The following is a 15215-nucleotide window of genomic DNA, read 5'->3' as shown; positions in this document are numbered from 1 at the left end:
ATTTTACTTGAGCCACATAACTTTTTCTTTTAATTTCTTTCGCCTATTATCAATTTCATCTCCACAGTATTTTGCATACTTGAGAATTTGATCGATAGGCTTTGCCTGCCAACATAATGTATGCTCTTTAATCATTTGAGATATGTCTGGTTTTAGTCCAGACACAAAGCGATATATAAAATGTGTCATGCCCTTATTATCAATATTTTCCAACCCTTGAACACCTGCAAAAGATGCTCATAATATGGACATACTGATTCATGGATCTTGGGTTGTCTATTTTTGTCCAATCCGTCTCTTTTGGGGGTACCTTTCTCTTTAAGTAGGTTATTACCTGATTATACTTTTTCATTACATCATCTGATGGAGCACCTGTCTTTGTATATCTAGGGTATTCATCATTTTGCCAATCTACTGTCATTTTACATTCTGTCCATAAATCTATATCAAACAAACCATCTAAATCTTTTAGCAGTACGTTTGAAACCTTCACAAACCTTTCGACTTGGCTGACCATTCTACAGGTTTTTCTCTGACTTTTGGGAAGTCATTTGTGAATGATAAAATATCTTGTCGGGACCATGGGGCATGTTCATTTCCTCCTCCTGGTACTTCTCTCATTGGACACAACCTTTCAACTCTTTCTGTTTTTTTCATTACATATTCAGAAGTCACTCGATTCGCCTGTGCTTCTTTCTTTTTCTTTTTCCATCTGGCTTTCCATCTGTCTAAATCTCCCCATTTCTGTAATAATGACAATAATTCCTTTATCTGCAACTTTCTTCCTGACACATTCATGTTTTCCAAATCTTTGTCAGTAAATTCTGCTCTATATGGCTTCTGCAATACTTTTGATTTGCCTATGTCAATTCCCATTTCTGAGGCCGAATTCATAAATTTGTCATGGAATATTTTCGTATTTCGGTTAATACTTCTGCATATAAACAACAACTCTTCTTCACTAAAAGAATGTAGTCTTTCTAGTCCTACATTCCCAGCTACCATTTCTTCCATTTCTACCCTTAATATAAAAATGTCTAATACTTTTGGCTGAGATTTTGGCTTTTCTATATCTCGTGTCCATCTTTCTATTTCTTCAGGTGTTACTACAGTGGCACTCCTCGTTCCTGTGGAGGTTTCAATCTGTACTTCTCGTGAGCATTCAGGAGTAATTTTCCTGATCGATTCACCCACTTGCTCTCTTGTAGGCAAATCCATCAGGGAGATTACTGACTTGTATTCCCTTGCCTGGTCATCAATTATTATATTTTCTTTCCTGGGTTGTACTATGGGTGTAGTCAGAACAGGAGTTTTAGGACTGAGCTGTTTATCTCCATATAAGGGAACAACTGGACCTATAGTTACTGGGATTGTTAGGGCTTACGGACTTGTATTCAGTTGGGTTATTTTCTGAATTAATTCACTTCTCTGTTTGTTTTTTGCCTTTCTTTTCTTTTCTTGTAGTACCTTTTTCATTTTGGTCTCATGTGCAATTTGTTGAACCAAATGTGGTTTTAAGTAGTCAGCACTAGGGGTAATTCTGTTTGTTTCTTCCTGATGAGGTGGCAGATTTTTCATTAATAAATCCTCAAAATAATCATCTTCTGAATCGCCACCACTAGTCATTAGATGTTTTGTTTTCTCTGTACTTTTACTTCCGGTCAGTTCTTCTGTGGTAAGTGCAGGATATAGTCCTTCCACTAACATAGACTGTTTCCATTGTTTCACCTGCTTATCTCTTGACTCTTTGGGAAATCTAGGGTAAAATTTACAAATATTTCTGTCGCACCGAGGTCTGTCTTGTTCAAAAGCCTCAGTCTCAGACTCTTCTAAAGCTTCATACTGGGTTAATCTTGGTCTAGGGTCTAATTCATTCATGCGAGTTTGTAAATTGTGCAATATTGTACCATATTCTGGAAATGCCAATATACCATCATCTTTTGTGTACTCTATCCAATTTTCTAGCCATACACAAGTGTGATAACCTCTTTCTATCATCATGTATGATGCAGGCGTTTTAGGTGGTGGAATAATAATTCCTTCTCTTGTTTTAACTGGTTTATCCTTTTTGAAATAATTCTTAATTTTCTGCCAAAAAAGACAGTTTTCTCTTTTCTCCGTAAATGATATATGGTCTTCCTCTAATACGCTATTCTTGGGCAAAACCTAAGTATTTTGTATCTGGGCGATTTCATATAAATGTTGGATCTAGATGCCACATATAATTACCGCTGTCTATTAACACTGAAATTTCAATAATTTCAATGTAATTAATTGTTTACTTAAATGCCTTTCCATGACCAGCACATTTCTTAATTTATTGACCAATCAACAATTAACTTACAAAACCTGGTTAACAAATGCTTGTGCGGCTTTGCTCTGTGCACTCACCCCTCTTTTAAAAATTACCTCAGCTACACACCCGCTGCCTCAACCAATCCCAGTGCAGCCTTTTGTGATGTCAGTGCAGCACCCGCAACTGACTCCTCCTTAACATAAAAACATTCGCTACTGTGCCTGATTGACTAATTTTGAAGGAAAGATAATTTCTTTCACGGCGAGTAAAACCTTTCCGTTTACCCTTCACACACTTCGAGTAAAAATCTTCCGCTTACTCTTTAAACAATAAAAAAAAGAACCTGCTACTTCTTCAGACTTACCCTTTCTGGGTGATATAAGACCAAAGTTTCACCAGCAAACTATTTTGCTTTCAATCATTCTCACTTTTATACAAGAAATAACTAACTAGTGCTTCAAGTTTTACCTAACTTTGCACACTTACTTAATCAAGGCAAGTAACCTCACTGCGGTGTGGCTTCCATTTACCACCCGCTATTCAATATCCCTGGGGAATTCCAGACAACATATAACAAATACAAACGAGTTTTGTTTAATACATAAAATCAATAAAAAATCAATACACAACTAACTACCTATCCTAACTAAACCTTAACCATAATTCTGCTACCAAATTAATACTGATCGCGCATGATTACCAGCTCGGGGTATTTTCAATTACTGATACTCTCCAGGGCCCATTAAACTTACACACCTTGATCTGGTAATATCCGATTATTTCCCTTTCTGCCTATCAGCGATTTATATCTTATAACTGTACACCATAATTTACCAATTCCTTGTCACTTTATTCTAATCACAAAGGTAATTTAGGATCAGGATGTTAGATTAATAGGTATTATGACATTTTAACTTTATCGATAAATAACCACAGACTCCTGGAAAGTTTTAAATACTTTATCTATGCAATATTTTGTGAGCCAGGTGCCACAATAATGAGATTAGGGACTTTGCAAGTAAGAAAATAACTATTAAAGCATAAATCTTGCAGGACTTTAGGAAAATACCCTTAGACATTGGTACCTGGGAAGGGGAAAGGGAAAACGGTACAAGGGCATGCCACACAGATTATATTTACCTATAATGGTGCGAGGACCAACCCTGGCCACGGGCTGGGACAAGAAAAAGACTCAGGATTAATCAGATGCCAACAGGAAAAGACAGGTGCGGGACAGGACAGGCAACCTCCGCTAAGTGTGACACCAGCATCACACCCCTCTCTATGGCTACTCTCAGACCCCTACTGGGTAGATCGATTCTTCTCCCTCAGCTAACTCCCGATTCTTCTGTCAGCGTGGTTGATAACACTCGCTCTCAATTCTCCTTCAGCATACGTTGGGTCAGTGACAGATCTGTGACAAGTCAGACAATCTAACTAACTAAGCCTACCTTTGTTATACCATTTCCAGGGACATGTACCAACCCCCAATGTTGCAAATTTGTGTATTCCCTTTATTTTATTGGTCAGAAAAGCGAGGAGAGGTTGTCACACCATACCAGTATGAGATCATTTCTATTGATATAGTTGATCAATGTTCCCACCCATAATTTACTTTCCCATGCTTATATTCCACCCAGCGTTATTTGCTTAAAATCGGCCCGGCGCCTTATATCTGCAGCGCCTGGGCGGGGTGAGAGGAGTGGCAGGCAGCAACAAGCAGTGAGCTCGGGCGGGCGAGTTTGCTCGCGGTTCCCTGCCCCGCCTGCGCCCGAGCCTGCGCGCCCTTCGCCTTTACTTTCGGCTCCACTGGCTCCACTGAACTGGAACAGACCAGTGAGCTGGAAAATCCAGACAAGCAGGAGGGAGCTTGTTCAAGTACTCTTTCCCTTCTGTGCCCGATCCCCACCTGCCACCTGCCTGCCACCTAACAATGCCACTCCCAAGGACAAATAATCAAAAGCTCAAAAAAGGGAACCATCAAGGAACTAAACAAACAATACTAGTTAAACAAATCTAACCCCCGCCTCCCCTCCCCTCTCCTGTGGACTCCACCCTCACTCCTCTCTCCTATGGAAAATAGGAAGACAGGGGCGGGAGAGGGGTTGGAGAGCTAGGCTGGGTTTAGGGGGACTAGCAAAAAAGCGGCTGCAGCTGTGTGCAGTGTGACACAAGATCTCCAGAGAAGGAGGCCACCAGAGGCTCTGGGGGCTTAAGACAGTGACTGTGGTGGTTAGTAACTAGCCGCGAGTGGGCCACAAGCGGGTGGCTGCGTGTCCGCGGAGTCTCTCCCACAGAGTGTCTCATCAAGTACCACTGCCCCGCGGATTGGTGAACATAGGGCTAGACTACGCTGTGCTGCATAAGATAAACACACAGGGACCTGATCGGCGCTACCGGTACGACATACTGGCAGCTCTCTAATCTTGCAAGATATATAAGTGATAATAAGGAAAAAAATCCTATCAACACCAAGGTATCTCAAAGGGCAACAGAGAGGGTGAAGACCAAGGAGACAAAGGACAAAGGACAAAGGACATAAAAGGATATAAAAAAGGACCAAATAAGAAATAAGAAAATAAGAAAAAGAAAGGAAAGCAGTGAAATGAGGTCTGGGAAGCCAAGGAACTACACGGCGCCAACAAACCCCCCCAAAAGACTAAGGAAGCAAAAGAATAATTCCAAAAGGGACCTAATGGATGTTTGCGATGAGGGAAACGAGGACGGGAAGGACAAGAAAAAGAATGGAGACGAGGAGGGTGAACTCCCCGTGATTTCCCCCCTCCCCTTTAGCCATGGGGACACCAAAGCGCGTGAGTGCTCACATAGCCAATTAGGGAGCAAATCAGGCTTTCAACCAAATATTTACACAAAATTTTCATTCATCAAAGATCCAAGCACAGCTCTCTATTTAAATAAAGCCAACACAAGCAATTTACCATCACCACTCCATCCAACCAAAACAAACGGAACACTCTCCTCAAAACAAGAACCTCCGGTGAAGGAGGAGAAGACCAAAGCGGACCACAAAAAAAGGGAACACAGCGCAGTGGAGGGTGCATCGGCAAACAGAGTAGAAGTGAGTAAGGGGCCTCCGGGAGACCAACCAGCACAGGCCCCGGCCCTGGGACAAAGACAGGACTGGGGAGACCCAAGTATAAAAACAAAACCAACCATAAAAGGAATCGTTGAAGTCCACATGGAGAAATATACAATAGTGGACCAAAGGGCGCCCCCAAATTTTAACATCTCATCAACAGCCAGTAAGGAAAGGATCCCCACAACCTCCACAAACATAACAAGACACAATAATTCCCAAAATTGTACTGAGGAGGAATACCTCGAATGCTCAGCAACCAAGAAGAGAAGGCAAGGCTCATTGGGATGCTCACCGGGAAGCGACAAGGGACCGGGCGGATTAGACAGGGCAGTAAACTGGGGACCTCAGGACCTATCCTTGCAGGATGACAAGCAGAAGAGCGATCCCACACAGTATGCTGATCCTTCAACACAAGGAGAAATACCAGCCTGCACCCACGCAGCGACAACGTCAGTGGACAGGCTAGTAAGGCATGAATTCAGGGACTTGAGTGAACCCACAACAAGGGCAGACTCAGACACAGATGGGCAACCAAACAACACAACTTCGCAGGAAGCAAGAGTCCAGGGTCTATGCGCATCTCAAACCAATGTCCCACAACGCAGGAAACATGATAAATCTGAGAAGCAAGAGGGGGGCGCAGAGCAAGGGCGCCCCTCTAAACCGACTGAAACAGAACTTCCAGGCCAATCTTCTGTATCCACCATACAATCCAACAGAGCATTTACACCATCAAGGATAACGGACCTTGAAACCTCCTACTTCACCCCGGAAGAGTGGGAAGAACCAGTAGCATCTTATCCCGCGGCCTCCAAGAGGGACTCACCAGAAGAAACCATCAGCGAGAACCCGGGGACTGAATCACCAAATGCAAAGGAAGACATCTGGGCCTCCCTTCTGCATACAATGCAACTATCGGCAAACGCTATTCAATACCAGTCGGATAAGTTGGACTTACAACTCTCTGTCCTCAACTCCCTGTCAATATTTGTTGCTAATATTGACGGTAAGCAAGCAGAGATGAACGGCATGGTAAAAAGGCGCAACAGATAAGAACTTAGAGCACGTGTGAGTAACTCTAACACAGTTGTAACACTCTAAGAACTACTCTAAGAACTCTACAGCAAGCCAAGACCCACCTAATACAATCCAATTGCTCCTGTATCTCAATTGTGGATAAACTGGCAACACTACCAACAAAGTGTTTTGTATTAGAATATTGACCTTTCAAAGTAGCACCTACGTCAAGAAAGTGGTGAAGCAAAGGGTTAACGTCGGGAGGAAACTTGGCGGGACATTTTGGTTAAAGGAGGGAGGGGGAAGGATGTGAATGATTCCATGCTGTAACAGAGATGCAGATGGTTGATTTTGAACACCCGTGGCAGGTATGGAAATACACATGAGGTTGATGGTTGCCGAAAGTTAGAAAGATAGCGGGTGATTTAAGGAGATTGTAAACATTTCTTAATTTGAGGATTTCAATACATCCAAGGAATTAGATAGTGGGGATAGTTCAAGGGTGATAGCTGGTGGGTGTAAAATGTGGTGGGTAGGTACGTGGTTGCAATTATGGGTAAAGGAAAGAGGGTAAGGAAACGAAGGAATTGATGGTTATGAGAGTGAGGACATTGGTAGCATGCAGGCAAAGTAGATGGTTTCTGTATAAATAAAAGTAATAATCAGGTTAAAGAAAAAGAATAATAACATGGGCCTGTAAAATGAATGGAGGGGGACTATGTATATCCTTTAACATAGTGCTTTACTGAGGGAACACTCAAGCATAACACAGTGCCAAGTTGGAATGTGATGAATTGGTTATTATTATGTGATTATGAACAACGTAAAATGTAAAACCATCAAATTAAAGCTGATAATTTTTTTGTGTTTACAGTGACGCCTGATGAAGGGCGATTTCAGCCGAAATGCATTGGGTTTTTATGAATAAACACTGCCTCAGACGAACCATTGCTTCAGTTGTGCTCATGAATAGAGGTCCGGATGAGCACATTTTGAACATTAGAAACTTGAAAAATGCATAGCATTCCACGTGTGGACGAATAAAGATCAAAAAGATGTGAAAAAGTGTGAACAAAATGGAATAGATTGGTGAAATTTAAGTAACAATGAATGGCAACTTGGCGCTTATGGAGCTGTGCAATTGGTTTGGGGCGAGATGACGCCCCTCCCCAAAGAGCAGTCACAGCCCACATGTCGAATACGGCCTCAGCCAACATGGATTTCATGGCAGACACAGCTGCTTCTTCAGGGTATATTGTTAAGCATTAATCTTTCCCTGTTAACACATTTCCTGGGCAATTACATTAAATCCTGTCTTATATTTTCCTTGAATGCATGTATTTCTCATATATAAACACAATGTAATAATTACTTATATCCATCCAACATCATGATTTCATACAGTGCATCTCACACACTTTTCCAATTATGCACTCAGAGACTGTACTGTTTACTTTTCTTCAATTGATATAAGATAAGACGTCCACATCTGAATTCAAAGCCTCAGTAAAACTATGCATGGAGCAGAAAGTTACTTGCATTCTAGGAAAATGTAAGACAGGATATACCATAGTCACCCATGCAATTAATATTTGAATAGGAATAAATTATGAACATCTCTTGATGCTTAGGGTAAACATGAGGCATTCAACCCTTAGAAAAAGTTAAAGATATCTGGGTCATTATGTGGTGGAGGATCCACAACTCCAAGATTTAAACAAATTCTAAATTCTAATTGACCGAGGGAGCTTTTTCTCCCGCCAGTCATGTCAGACTCTTTGGTTAGTGGTACCAAAATTATTTGATTGGCTGTCCTCAACATCAGGAGATAATGCTGTGGCCACCATTACCCAAAGAAAAATGTAAATGTCACCCAAAAGAACAGGATGAGCATACTCCAACCATCAGGCCCAGGTATTGGGTGCTGCCCCAAGTTGCCCCATTGTGTTTAAATATTTTTTTTAAATGCCATGGTAGGGGTGCTTGCTCCTAAGGTTCTGTTTATCCAAAGGGGGTCCAGGGTTCCTCAAAAAGTCCAGTTTCTGTGTGCAGTGGGACTCGGCATCCGCAGATTGTGGAAGGCACAGCCATGCTCTGTGCACCGCGTCCTCTATGCATGACCTTTGGTAAGAGGCACCTACGGTGGGTGGGATACAGGACCTGCATATGTCCTTGCTGCATTGAGCTGCAAGTCTTTGCATATGCAGGGTTGGGTATCACTGGAGAGTGCTGTGCAGGGGGTGGCTCAAGACCATGCAAAGTAGAGCCAGTTCATGATACAAGGTTAAGTGCTGATGCTAGCCAGGCCCTGTACCCACTTCCACTGCTCATGGCTAAAGACAGTGCACAATGAGGTTGGATGGCTGCAGAGTTTAGAGCACTGTGCCTGCAGAATTGTGTTATGTTGCCTGTAATAGTCAGTCGCAAGACTGGCCCATGCTGCATTCAATGGGGTCCCGGAGAGTTGGTGGCCAAATGCCATACGCAAGTGTGGTTGAAAATCCAAAAATGACCTGCCCACAGACCAGACCTAGCTCCCATCTCACGGTGTGCACAGGTGATGGCCATATACTGCTGGCTTACCAGTTGCAGAGGTCAGTATTGCCAGTTATAATTCAGTAACTATAAGTGTGCCATTTGTCATACACTGCTTTTTACCTAACATATTACATTATTCATGATGTGCTAAATGACATCATTGAAAACATCAATGTCTACGTAGACCCATACTTCGTCCTCTGCTCTCTTTCTGCAGCCTGAATTATACCAAATTGCTTTTTCCTCATCACTTGCTTCTTCCTGCAACTATCTAATCTCATCCCAAGTTTCAAATGAAAATGAGGACATAAGATGGAAATTGGTATTTTCTTTTTCTATCCCTCTGTTTAGGGCTATTCAATTTCATGCACAGAAAGGCCCTACCTGATCGGCGTATCTGTTGCCCTTTGCCACATAATCGTGTTCCGACTTATGTACAGAACATTTGACCACTGCAATCATTTTGGACAATTGTAAAACATCCAATAAATCTTTCACAGTTTTGCTGTTTCTTATTGGGGTACTTGAAGAAGTCAGAAATCCCCTTTGCATCCATAGCTGACCAAAGTCATGGACCCCCCCAGAAACCATATTGACTATTAGTAAATATGGTTACCCTCAGGCTTGTGGCAATTTTGCACACTCTAATCAGAGCTATCAATTCAGGAATTTGGGCAAAGTTTACCCCTTTTAGACAGGATGCTTCTAAAACTCCTGGTATGGTGCAAAAAGCATAGACAGTGCAGAGTTCACCTTTCTCATTCCTCAAACATGATCCATCAACAAACATCTCATAGTCTGATTCTTCCAGTGGGACGTCCTCAATGTCAGGCCTGGGCTTTCTGCACAATTCTGTTACATCCAAACAATTGGGATCCACTTCCTCTCTCACTTGCTCACAATATGAATTCTGCAACAGGGTTGCTGGAATTACGGTTGTGCACCTCATCAGTCACATTTTCAGCACACCAAATCACTCTTTCGTACCTAGTCAGCTGACTATAGGTCCTGTACAGCGTCCTCGTTCGTGTCAAGAGGATCTCAACCAAATTTGGCACATATATCTTGACTGGATGTCCCATCACAAATGCTTCACTCTGTTCCAGACTCACACAAGTAGCAGCTACTGCCTTCCAGCAGCCTGGCAATGCTGCAGCCACTGAATCCAAAGTGGCAGAACAATATGCTACTAGACATCGTGTCATTACATGTTTCTGAGTTAAGACTGAAAGTGCACACAGTTTCAGTTTTATTTTATTTATGATTACGGAACTCACTTGAGATCCACATAAAAGATAAAGCATTACATTCCATCAAATCTAAAACAAAAGATACTACATTTACATAGGATAAAATATTAGAAATATACAGAGTGAAACTGAACATCGATATCACCACCTAATACAAATTCAAAAAACATTTTAAAAAATTATACAATTTAAAACAAAACATTTCATTGAGGGGGTTGTTCATAGCCACAATGAAAACCGAAGCAGACATAATATTCAATTGGAGACAGATGGATCTTAGCCACTTTCTCCTATGCGACATTAAAGCTGGGCAAACAAAAATGACATGGAGCAAATCCTGGTCTTTCATATAGCAGAGATCACATACAGCTGATGAACCATACCATTTAGATAAGAGAGATTTCAAGGGAAGTAAGTCCTGTCTTAATAAAAATAGTAGACGCCTGACACCATGAGGAATGTTCCAATGAACATAAGGTTGCGCATACTTCACCAGACAGGAGTCAATAACAGGAGTTGTGCCTTTTTACAAAATACGAAACTCTCTATCCAGTCTAAACCCTGATTCCCAAGAAGCAGACTTTAGGAGGGTTTTTAGCTGATATGGCGATAAAGAAAATAAAACAGCTTTATCTAATTGAAGTTGGCTCACAGCATATCTAAAAATGTTTAGAATTAAAGAATGATCATTAAGATTTCCCAGCAACTCAGTTTTTGTAAGATGTCTTAACGTGCCAGGCTCACCCATTGCCAGGTTAAAGACCCAGCGCACACTCCCCGCTAGACCTTGAACCCAGCTACTACGTAAACCGAATTCCTGTCTAAGAGCAGCTGTTGAACTAGCTGTGTTGACAGATAAAAGGTTACGTAGGATTTTACCTTCAGAGGAGTTCACAAAGCTCCAACTTTTTATATCGATTAACTCCAATCCGTAAAGTAAAGAGGCAGGAATTTTTGCTCGATATACATCCAGTAATATCAAAAAATGCCTTCTGCCTGTGGCCTTATATAAAGACACCAAACTCTTTCCCTAGACAATAGCTTTCCGGATGTTATTAGCTATGTGAGCTTTTTCACTTAAATTGCTTATAACAATTTTGCGAGAAAAATATAAGATTTCACTGTTTCCAATTTTTGGCCCCCCACAGTCCAATGAAAGTTTGCATATTTAAAATTCTTCCTGCCCGACAAACACATCACTATACTTTTTGCGATATTTATCAGCAAATTATGCTTTCCTGCGTACTTGTGTAAGGCATGCAGGCGATTATTCAATCCTTTAGGCGTTAGGTCAAGAATCAAAATGTCGTCAGCATACATTAGACATACGATTGGTGAGCCCCCCAAATTCGGAGCGATACCTGTGCTTGCAGACAGAACCTGGGGTAAATTGGCAATATATAGGGAAAACAGCAATGGAGCCAATAGGCAACCTTTTTTCAACCCATTGGCTGTAAAAGTAATTCTAGATAGTCCTCTTTCCTCACCCAACAACACTCTGCACCAGGTATCTGAATGCAAGGCACGGATTAATCTGATGAGAAAAGATGGCATCCCCAAATCGACTAACTTTCCCCACAGCAATTTCTATCCAGTTTATCGAAGGCTGTGGAGAAATCGATGAAGGCGCCATAAACTCGCCCTCCACGAACTTTAACATATTTCTCCGTTATAACCTGGAGAGCAGTCAGATTATCTAGGGTACCGTGCCTTTGCCTAAAACCAGTTTGTTCATAAGGTAAAATTTCGGCCATAGACACCCAATCGTTGATTAATTTAAGAAGACATTTTGCAAAGACCTTGCCAATAGCATCTAATAAAGCAATTGGGCAATAATTTTGGGGTAGATCTCTAGCCCCTTTTTTAAAAAGAGGGACTAGTATGCTCCCTTTTCAAGATGTAGGAACGGTTCCACTAATAAAGCAAAATTTAAACACTGGGTAGAGGATTTTACTCCATAATTCGCTCTGTTGTTTTAGAACAGAAATAGGGATCTCGTCTGGACCCATCGCGCCAGAAGAGCGCATGCCCTTGATAGCTAATTCAATATCCTTTTCGGACGGTGAATCATATGGAAGTTTGTCCTCATAAAGAGAATCCTTATCCTGTTGCAAGCCATTACTGCTATACAATTGCTCAATATATTGAACCCAAATCTGCTCATCAATAGAAATAGGCATGGGACAGGATCTAGAACCGCAACCCTCGCCAATTAATGACCAGAATGTCCTGGCTTGACCCTTATGAGAGGATTCCCGGAGTTTAATCCATGGAGAATCTCCTTTATCTCTTTTTAATCTAGCCTTCAACCTTGACCTTCTTCTTTTTAACAGGACTAATTTATGGTGCCTTTCCTGGTTAAATAATAAATATTGACCCCTTATCAATTTATTTATTTCAATGTTTAATTGCCGGAGTGCTTTGGGGAATACTGTATGTTTTTTAATACGAGGGACTTTCTTTGCTGTTGAGGTTACTAATTCCAAAAAATCTGAAAAACCTAGGAGTTCCATCCCGTCCCATTGGGACAAATTTGCTACGGTAGATACCAAGATACTCAGCAAACTCTCAAAAACCTTAGAATTCCAGTAACATCTCCCTGACTTGGCTCCAAAGTTCACCAAATCAGTATCCATGTGCCAGGAATCCAACAAAGGAGGCTTGAGAGTAACTGTGACAGTCAACACCTTGTGGTCGCTCATTTCAGAATTAACATCCAAAACATCCTTCAGAAAAGAAAAGAAGGAGCTATCTGATACTACATAATCAATAATTGATTCTCCATTTTTTGAATTATGTGTAAAAGCTGCAAGGATGTCAGAGGGGAACCTACCATTTATTACTAAACAATCCACCTTAGAAAGACCTTTCAAAATTAATTTCCCTCTTTTGTTAGACTTAATATTCACCGGGAACTGAGCTTGAGGAATATGGAGAGATTCTTCCCTAAGCTTATTCCTGAATAAATCAAGGCCACAATTAGAAATTTTACAGTTGAAGTCCCCTAATAACAATATATGTGGAGGGGATGGAATGTCCATAAGTTTGGATATAAAGGAAAAAAGCGACTTTAGGGCAACATTAAAACAAGCGTCAGGTGGAATATAAGTGTTTATTAGAATAAGCGATTTATTCGAACCATCCTTACCTAAATTTTCTAAAGTTATTGCCTGGAACAATTTATTTGGCTCTAGAAAATGAAAAAAATTCCAATTAATCCTATTGGAAAGTAAACATGCTATTCCACCCTTCGCGTGTCCTCTCCTAGAGGGAGATGCACTACCATCTAAAACAAAATACTCTTTTTCGATCATTAGTTTTCCTTCCACCCAGGTCTCCTGAAGACAAATAACATCAGCTACTAGGGATTGTAAAAATAACAGTTTTTCCGGACAATTCTTCAAACCCGCAATATTCCAAGAAACAATTTTCAAATCAGTGTTAAAAATTGAGATGCGGTTTAAGGGAAGAGGTGGATTTGCTTGGGAGAACGCCAGGCAACCAACCCCATTTAGCTGTATCATCCAACAAAACTGGTTTAGAAGGAGGAGGGTTTTTATAAAGTACTTGTCGTTTGTTTTTAGATACACAGATTTTTAAATCCTCAGTTTTGGCTGAGGGCCAATCTGTAGAAACCGGATTTACTCCGTGGATCGTTGACAAGTTAGTGGATAATTTCTCACCCTGTTCCTCAATGAAGAAAGGGGTAACATCTATCCCTCTAATTTGTAATTCCTCTGCCCAGTGTAAAATGTGATTTAATACCAGTTTAGAATGAAATTTAACCCTGGCAGTTTTCCCCAAGGTGGAATTCGAAAGCGTTACCAGATCCAGGTCGGAAGTTTGAATTAGTTTGGAGAGAACGATGCACAGGATAACAGCGGTGCTCCAACAGCAACAAGGGTCCAATCCAAGTAGAGAACAGAAATGTGGTCCCACGCTGGTAAGGAAATCCGGAGACTTTTAGGCAGTGTTGATGGGGGCGTGGCAATTAGGGAGAGCGGCCCAGGTGTCTCGGGTCTGGTCAGCTGGGGCTCCTGGGAGATGGAGTCCCAGTACCAATCACTCGCAGCCCTGACACTCCAAACGCCCACAGCAGTCTTTCAAAGCTTCCTTGCACCAGCAGCCATAGTAAGCAAGCGCCACGAAGCGGGACCGCGAAGCGGGTCCGGCGAGTTGTAGCGCTTTCAGGGGAGAACGATGCACAGGATAACAGCAGTGCTCCAACAGCAACAAGGGTCCAGTCCAAGTAGAGAACAGAAATGTGGTTCAGTGCACAGTGCTCGGCTCAACCACCAACTCACCGAGCCGTGAGCATTTCCTATCCACACGTCCCGCACGATCCAGTTCAATCACTTTTTCCGCACAATCCTTAGCTTTAATCGCACCAATGTCACTGCGATTTCGAGGTTTACTGTTTATAAAAAGTATATTATGTTCTGTAAACAAGCACTGTCACCCCGCACAAATCACGCACTGCGATTCCGGATTCTGTTACAAAGATGAAAGACATGCGATGACCGCCCTCCATCATTTTTAATCCTTAAAATTCTTTTACTTTCTTTGTTTTTCCCAACAGGCTTTGTTACATTCAGGCAAATCTAATTTTAAGTCCTGATGATGATCCCAGTTATGTAATTGAGCAATAGGGATCGAAACGTCGACACCCATGAGTGGGCATACATACAGTATATTGTAAATGTGATTGTGTATGTTCCACTCCAGGCGACACTGTCACTATCCTTTAATTTACTTACAGTGCCCTGTTTTGCTCATTTTTCTTGCCTGAAAACACCCCTTTCACTCTGTTCGAATTTTCCTTCTCCTTTAGTACGGCACAGGCTTGTGCCACACTACTTGTGTAAAAACATACTGTAACTATAATTGACATTGTTTCATAAATAAATTCCCTGTCCGGCTGGGCAAGGAGACATTCACGTATAGCAGCCTATAGTGTTCTATACTGTATTGTGATGATTCTAAATAAGCTAGGAACCTCTGTTTCCATAACGTA

This window comes from Lissotriton vulgaris, chromosome 8, assembly GCF_964263255.1.
Source record: "Lissotriton vulgaris chromosome 8, aLisVul1.2, whole genome shotgun sequence".
Taxonomy (NCBI): domain Eukaryota; kingdom Metazoa; phylum Chordata; class Amphibia; order Caudata; family Salamandridae; genus Lissotriton; species Lissotriton vulgaris.
This window is presented reverse-complemented; position numbering follows the sequence as displayed.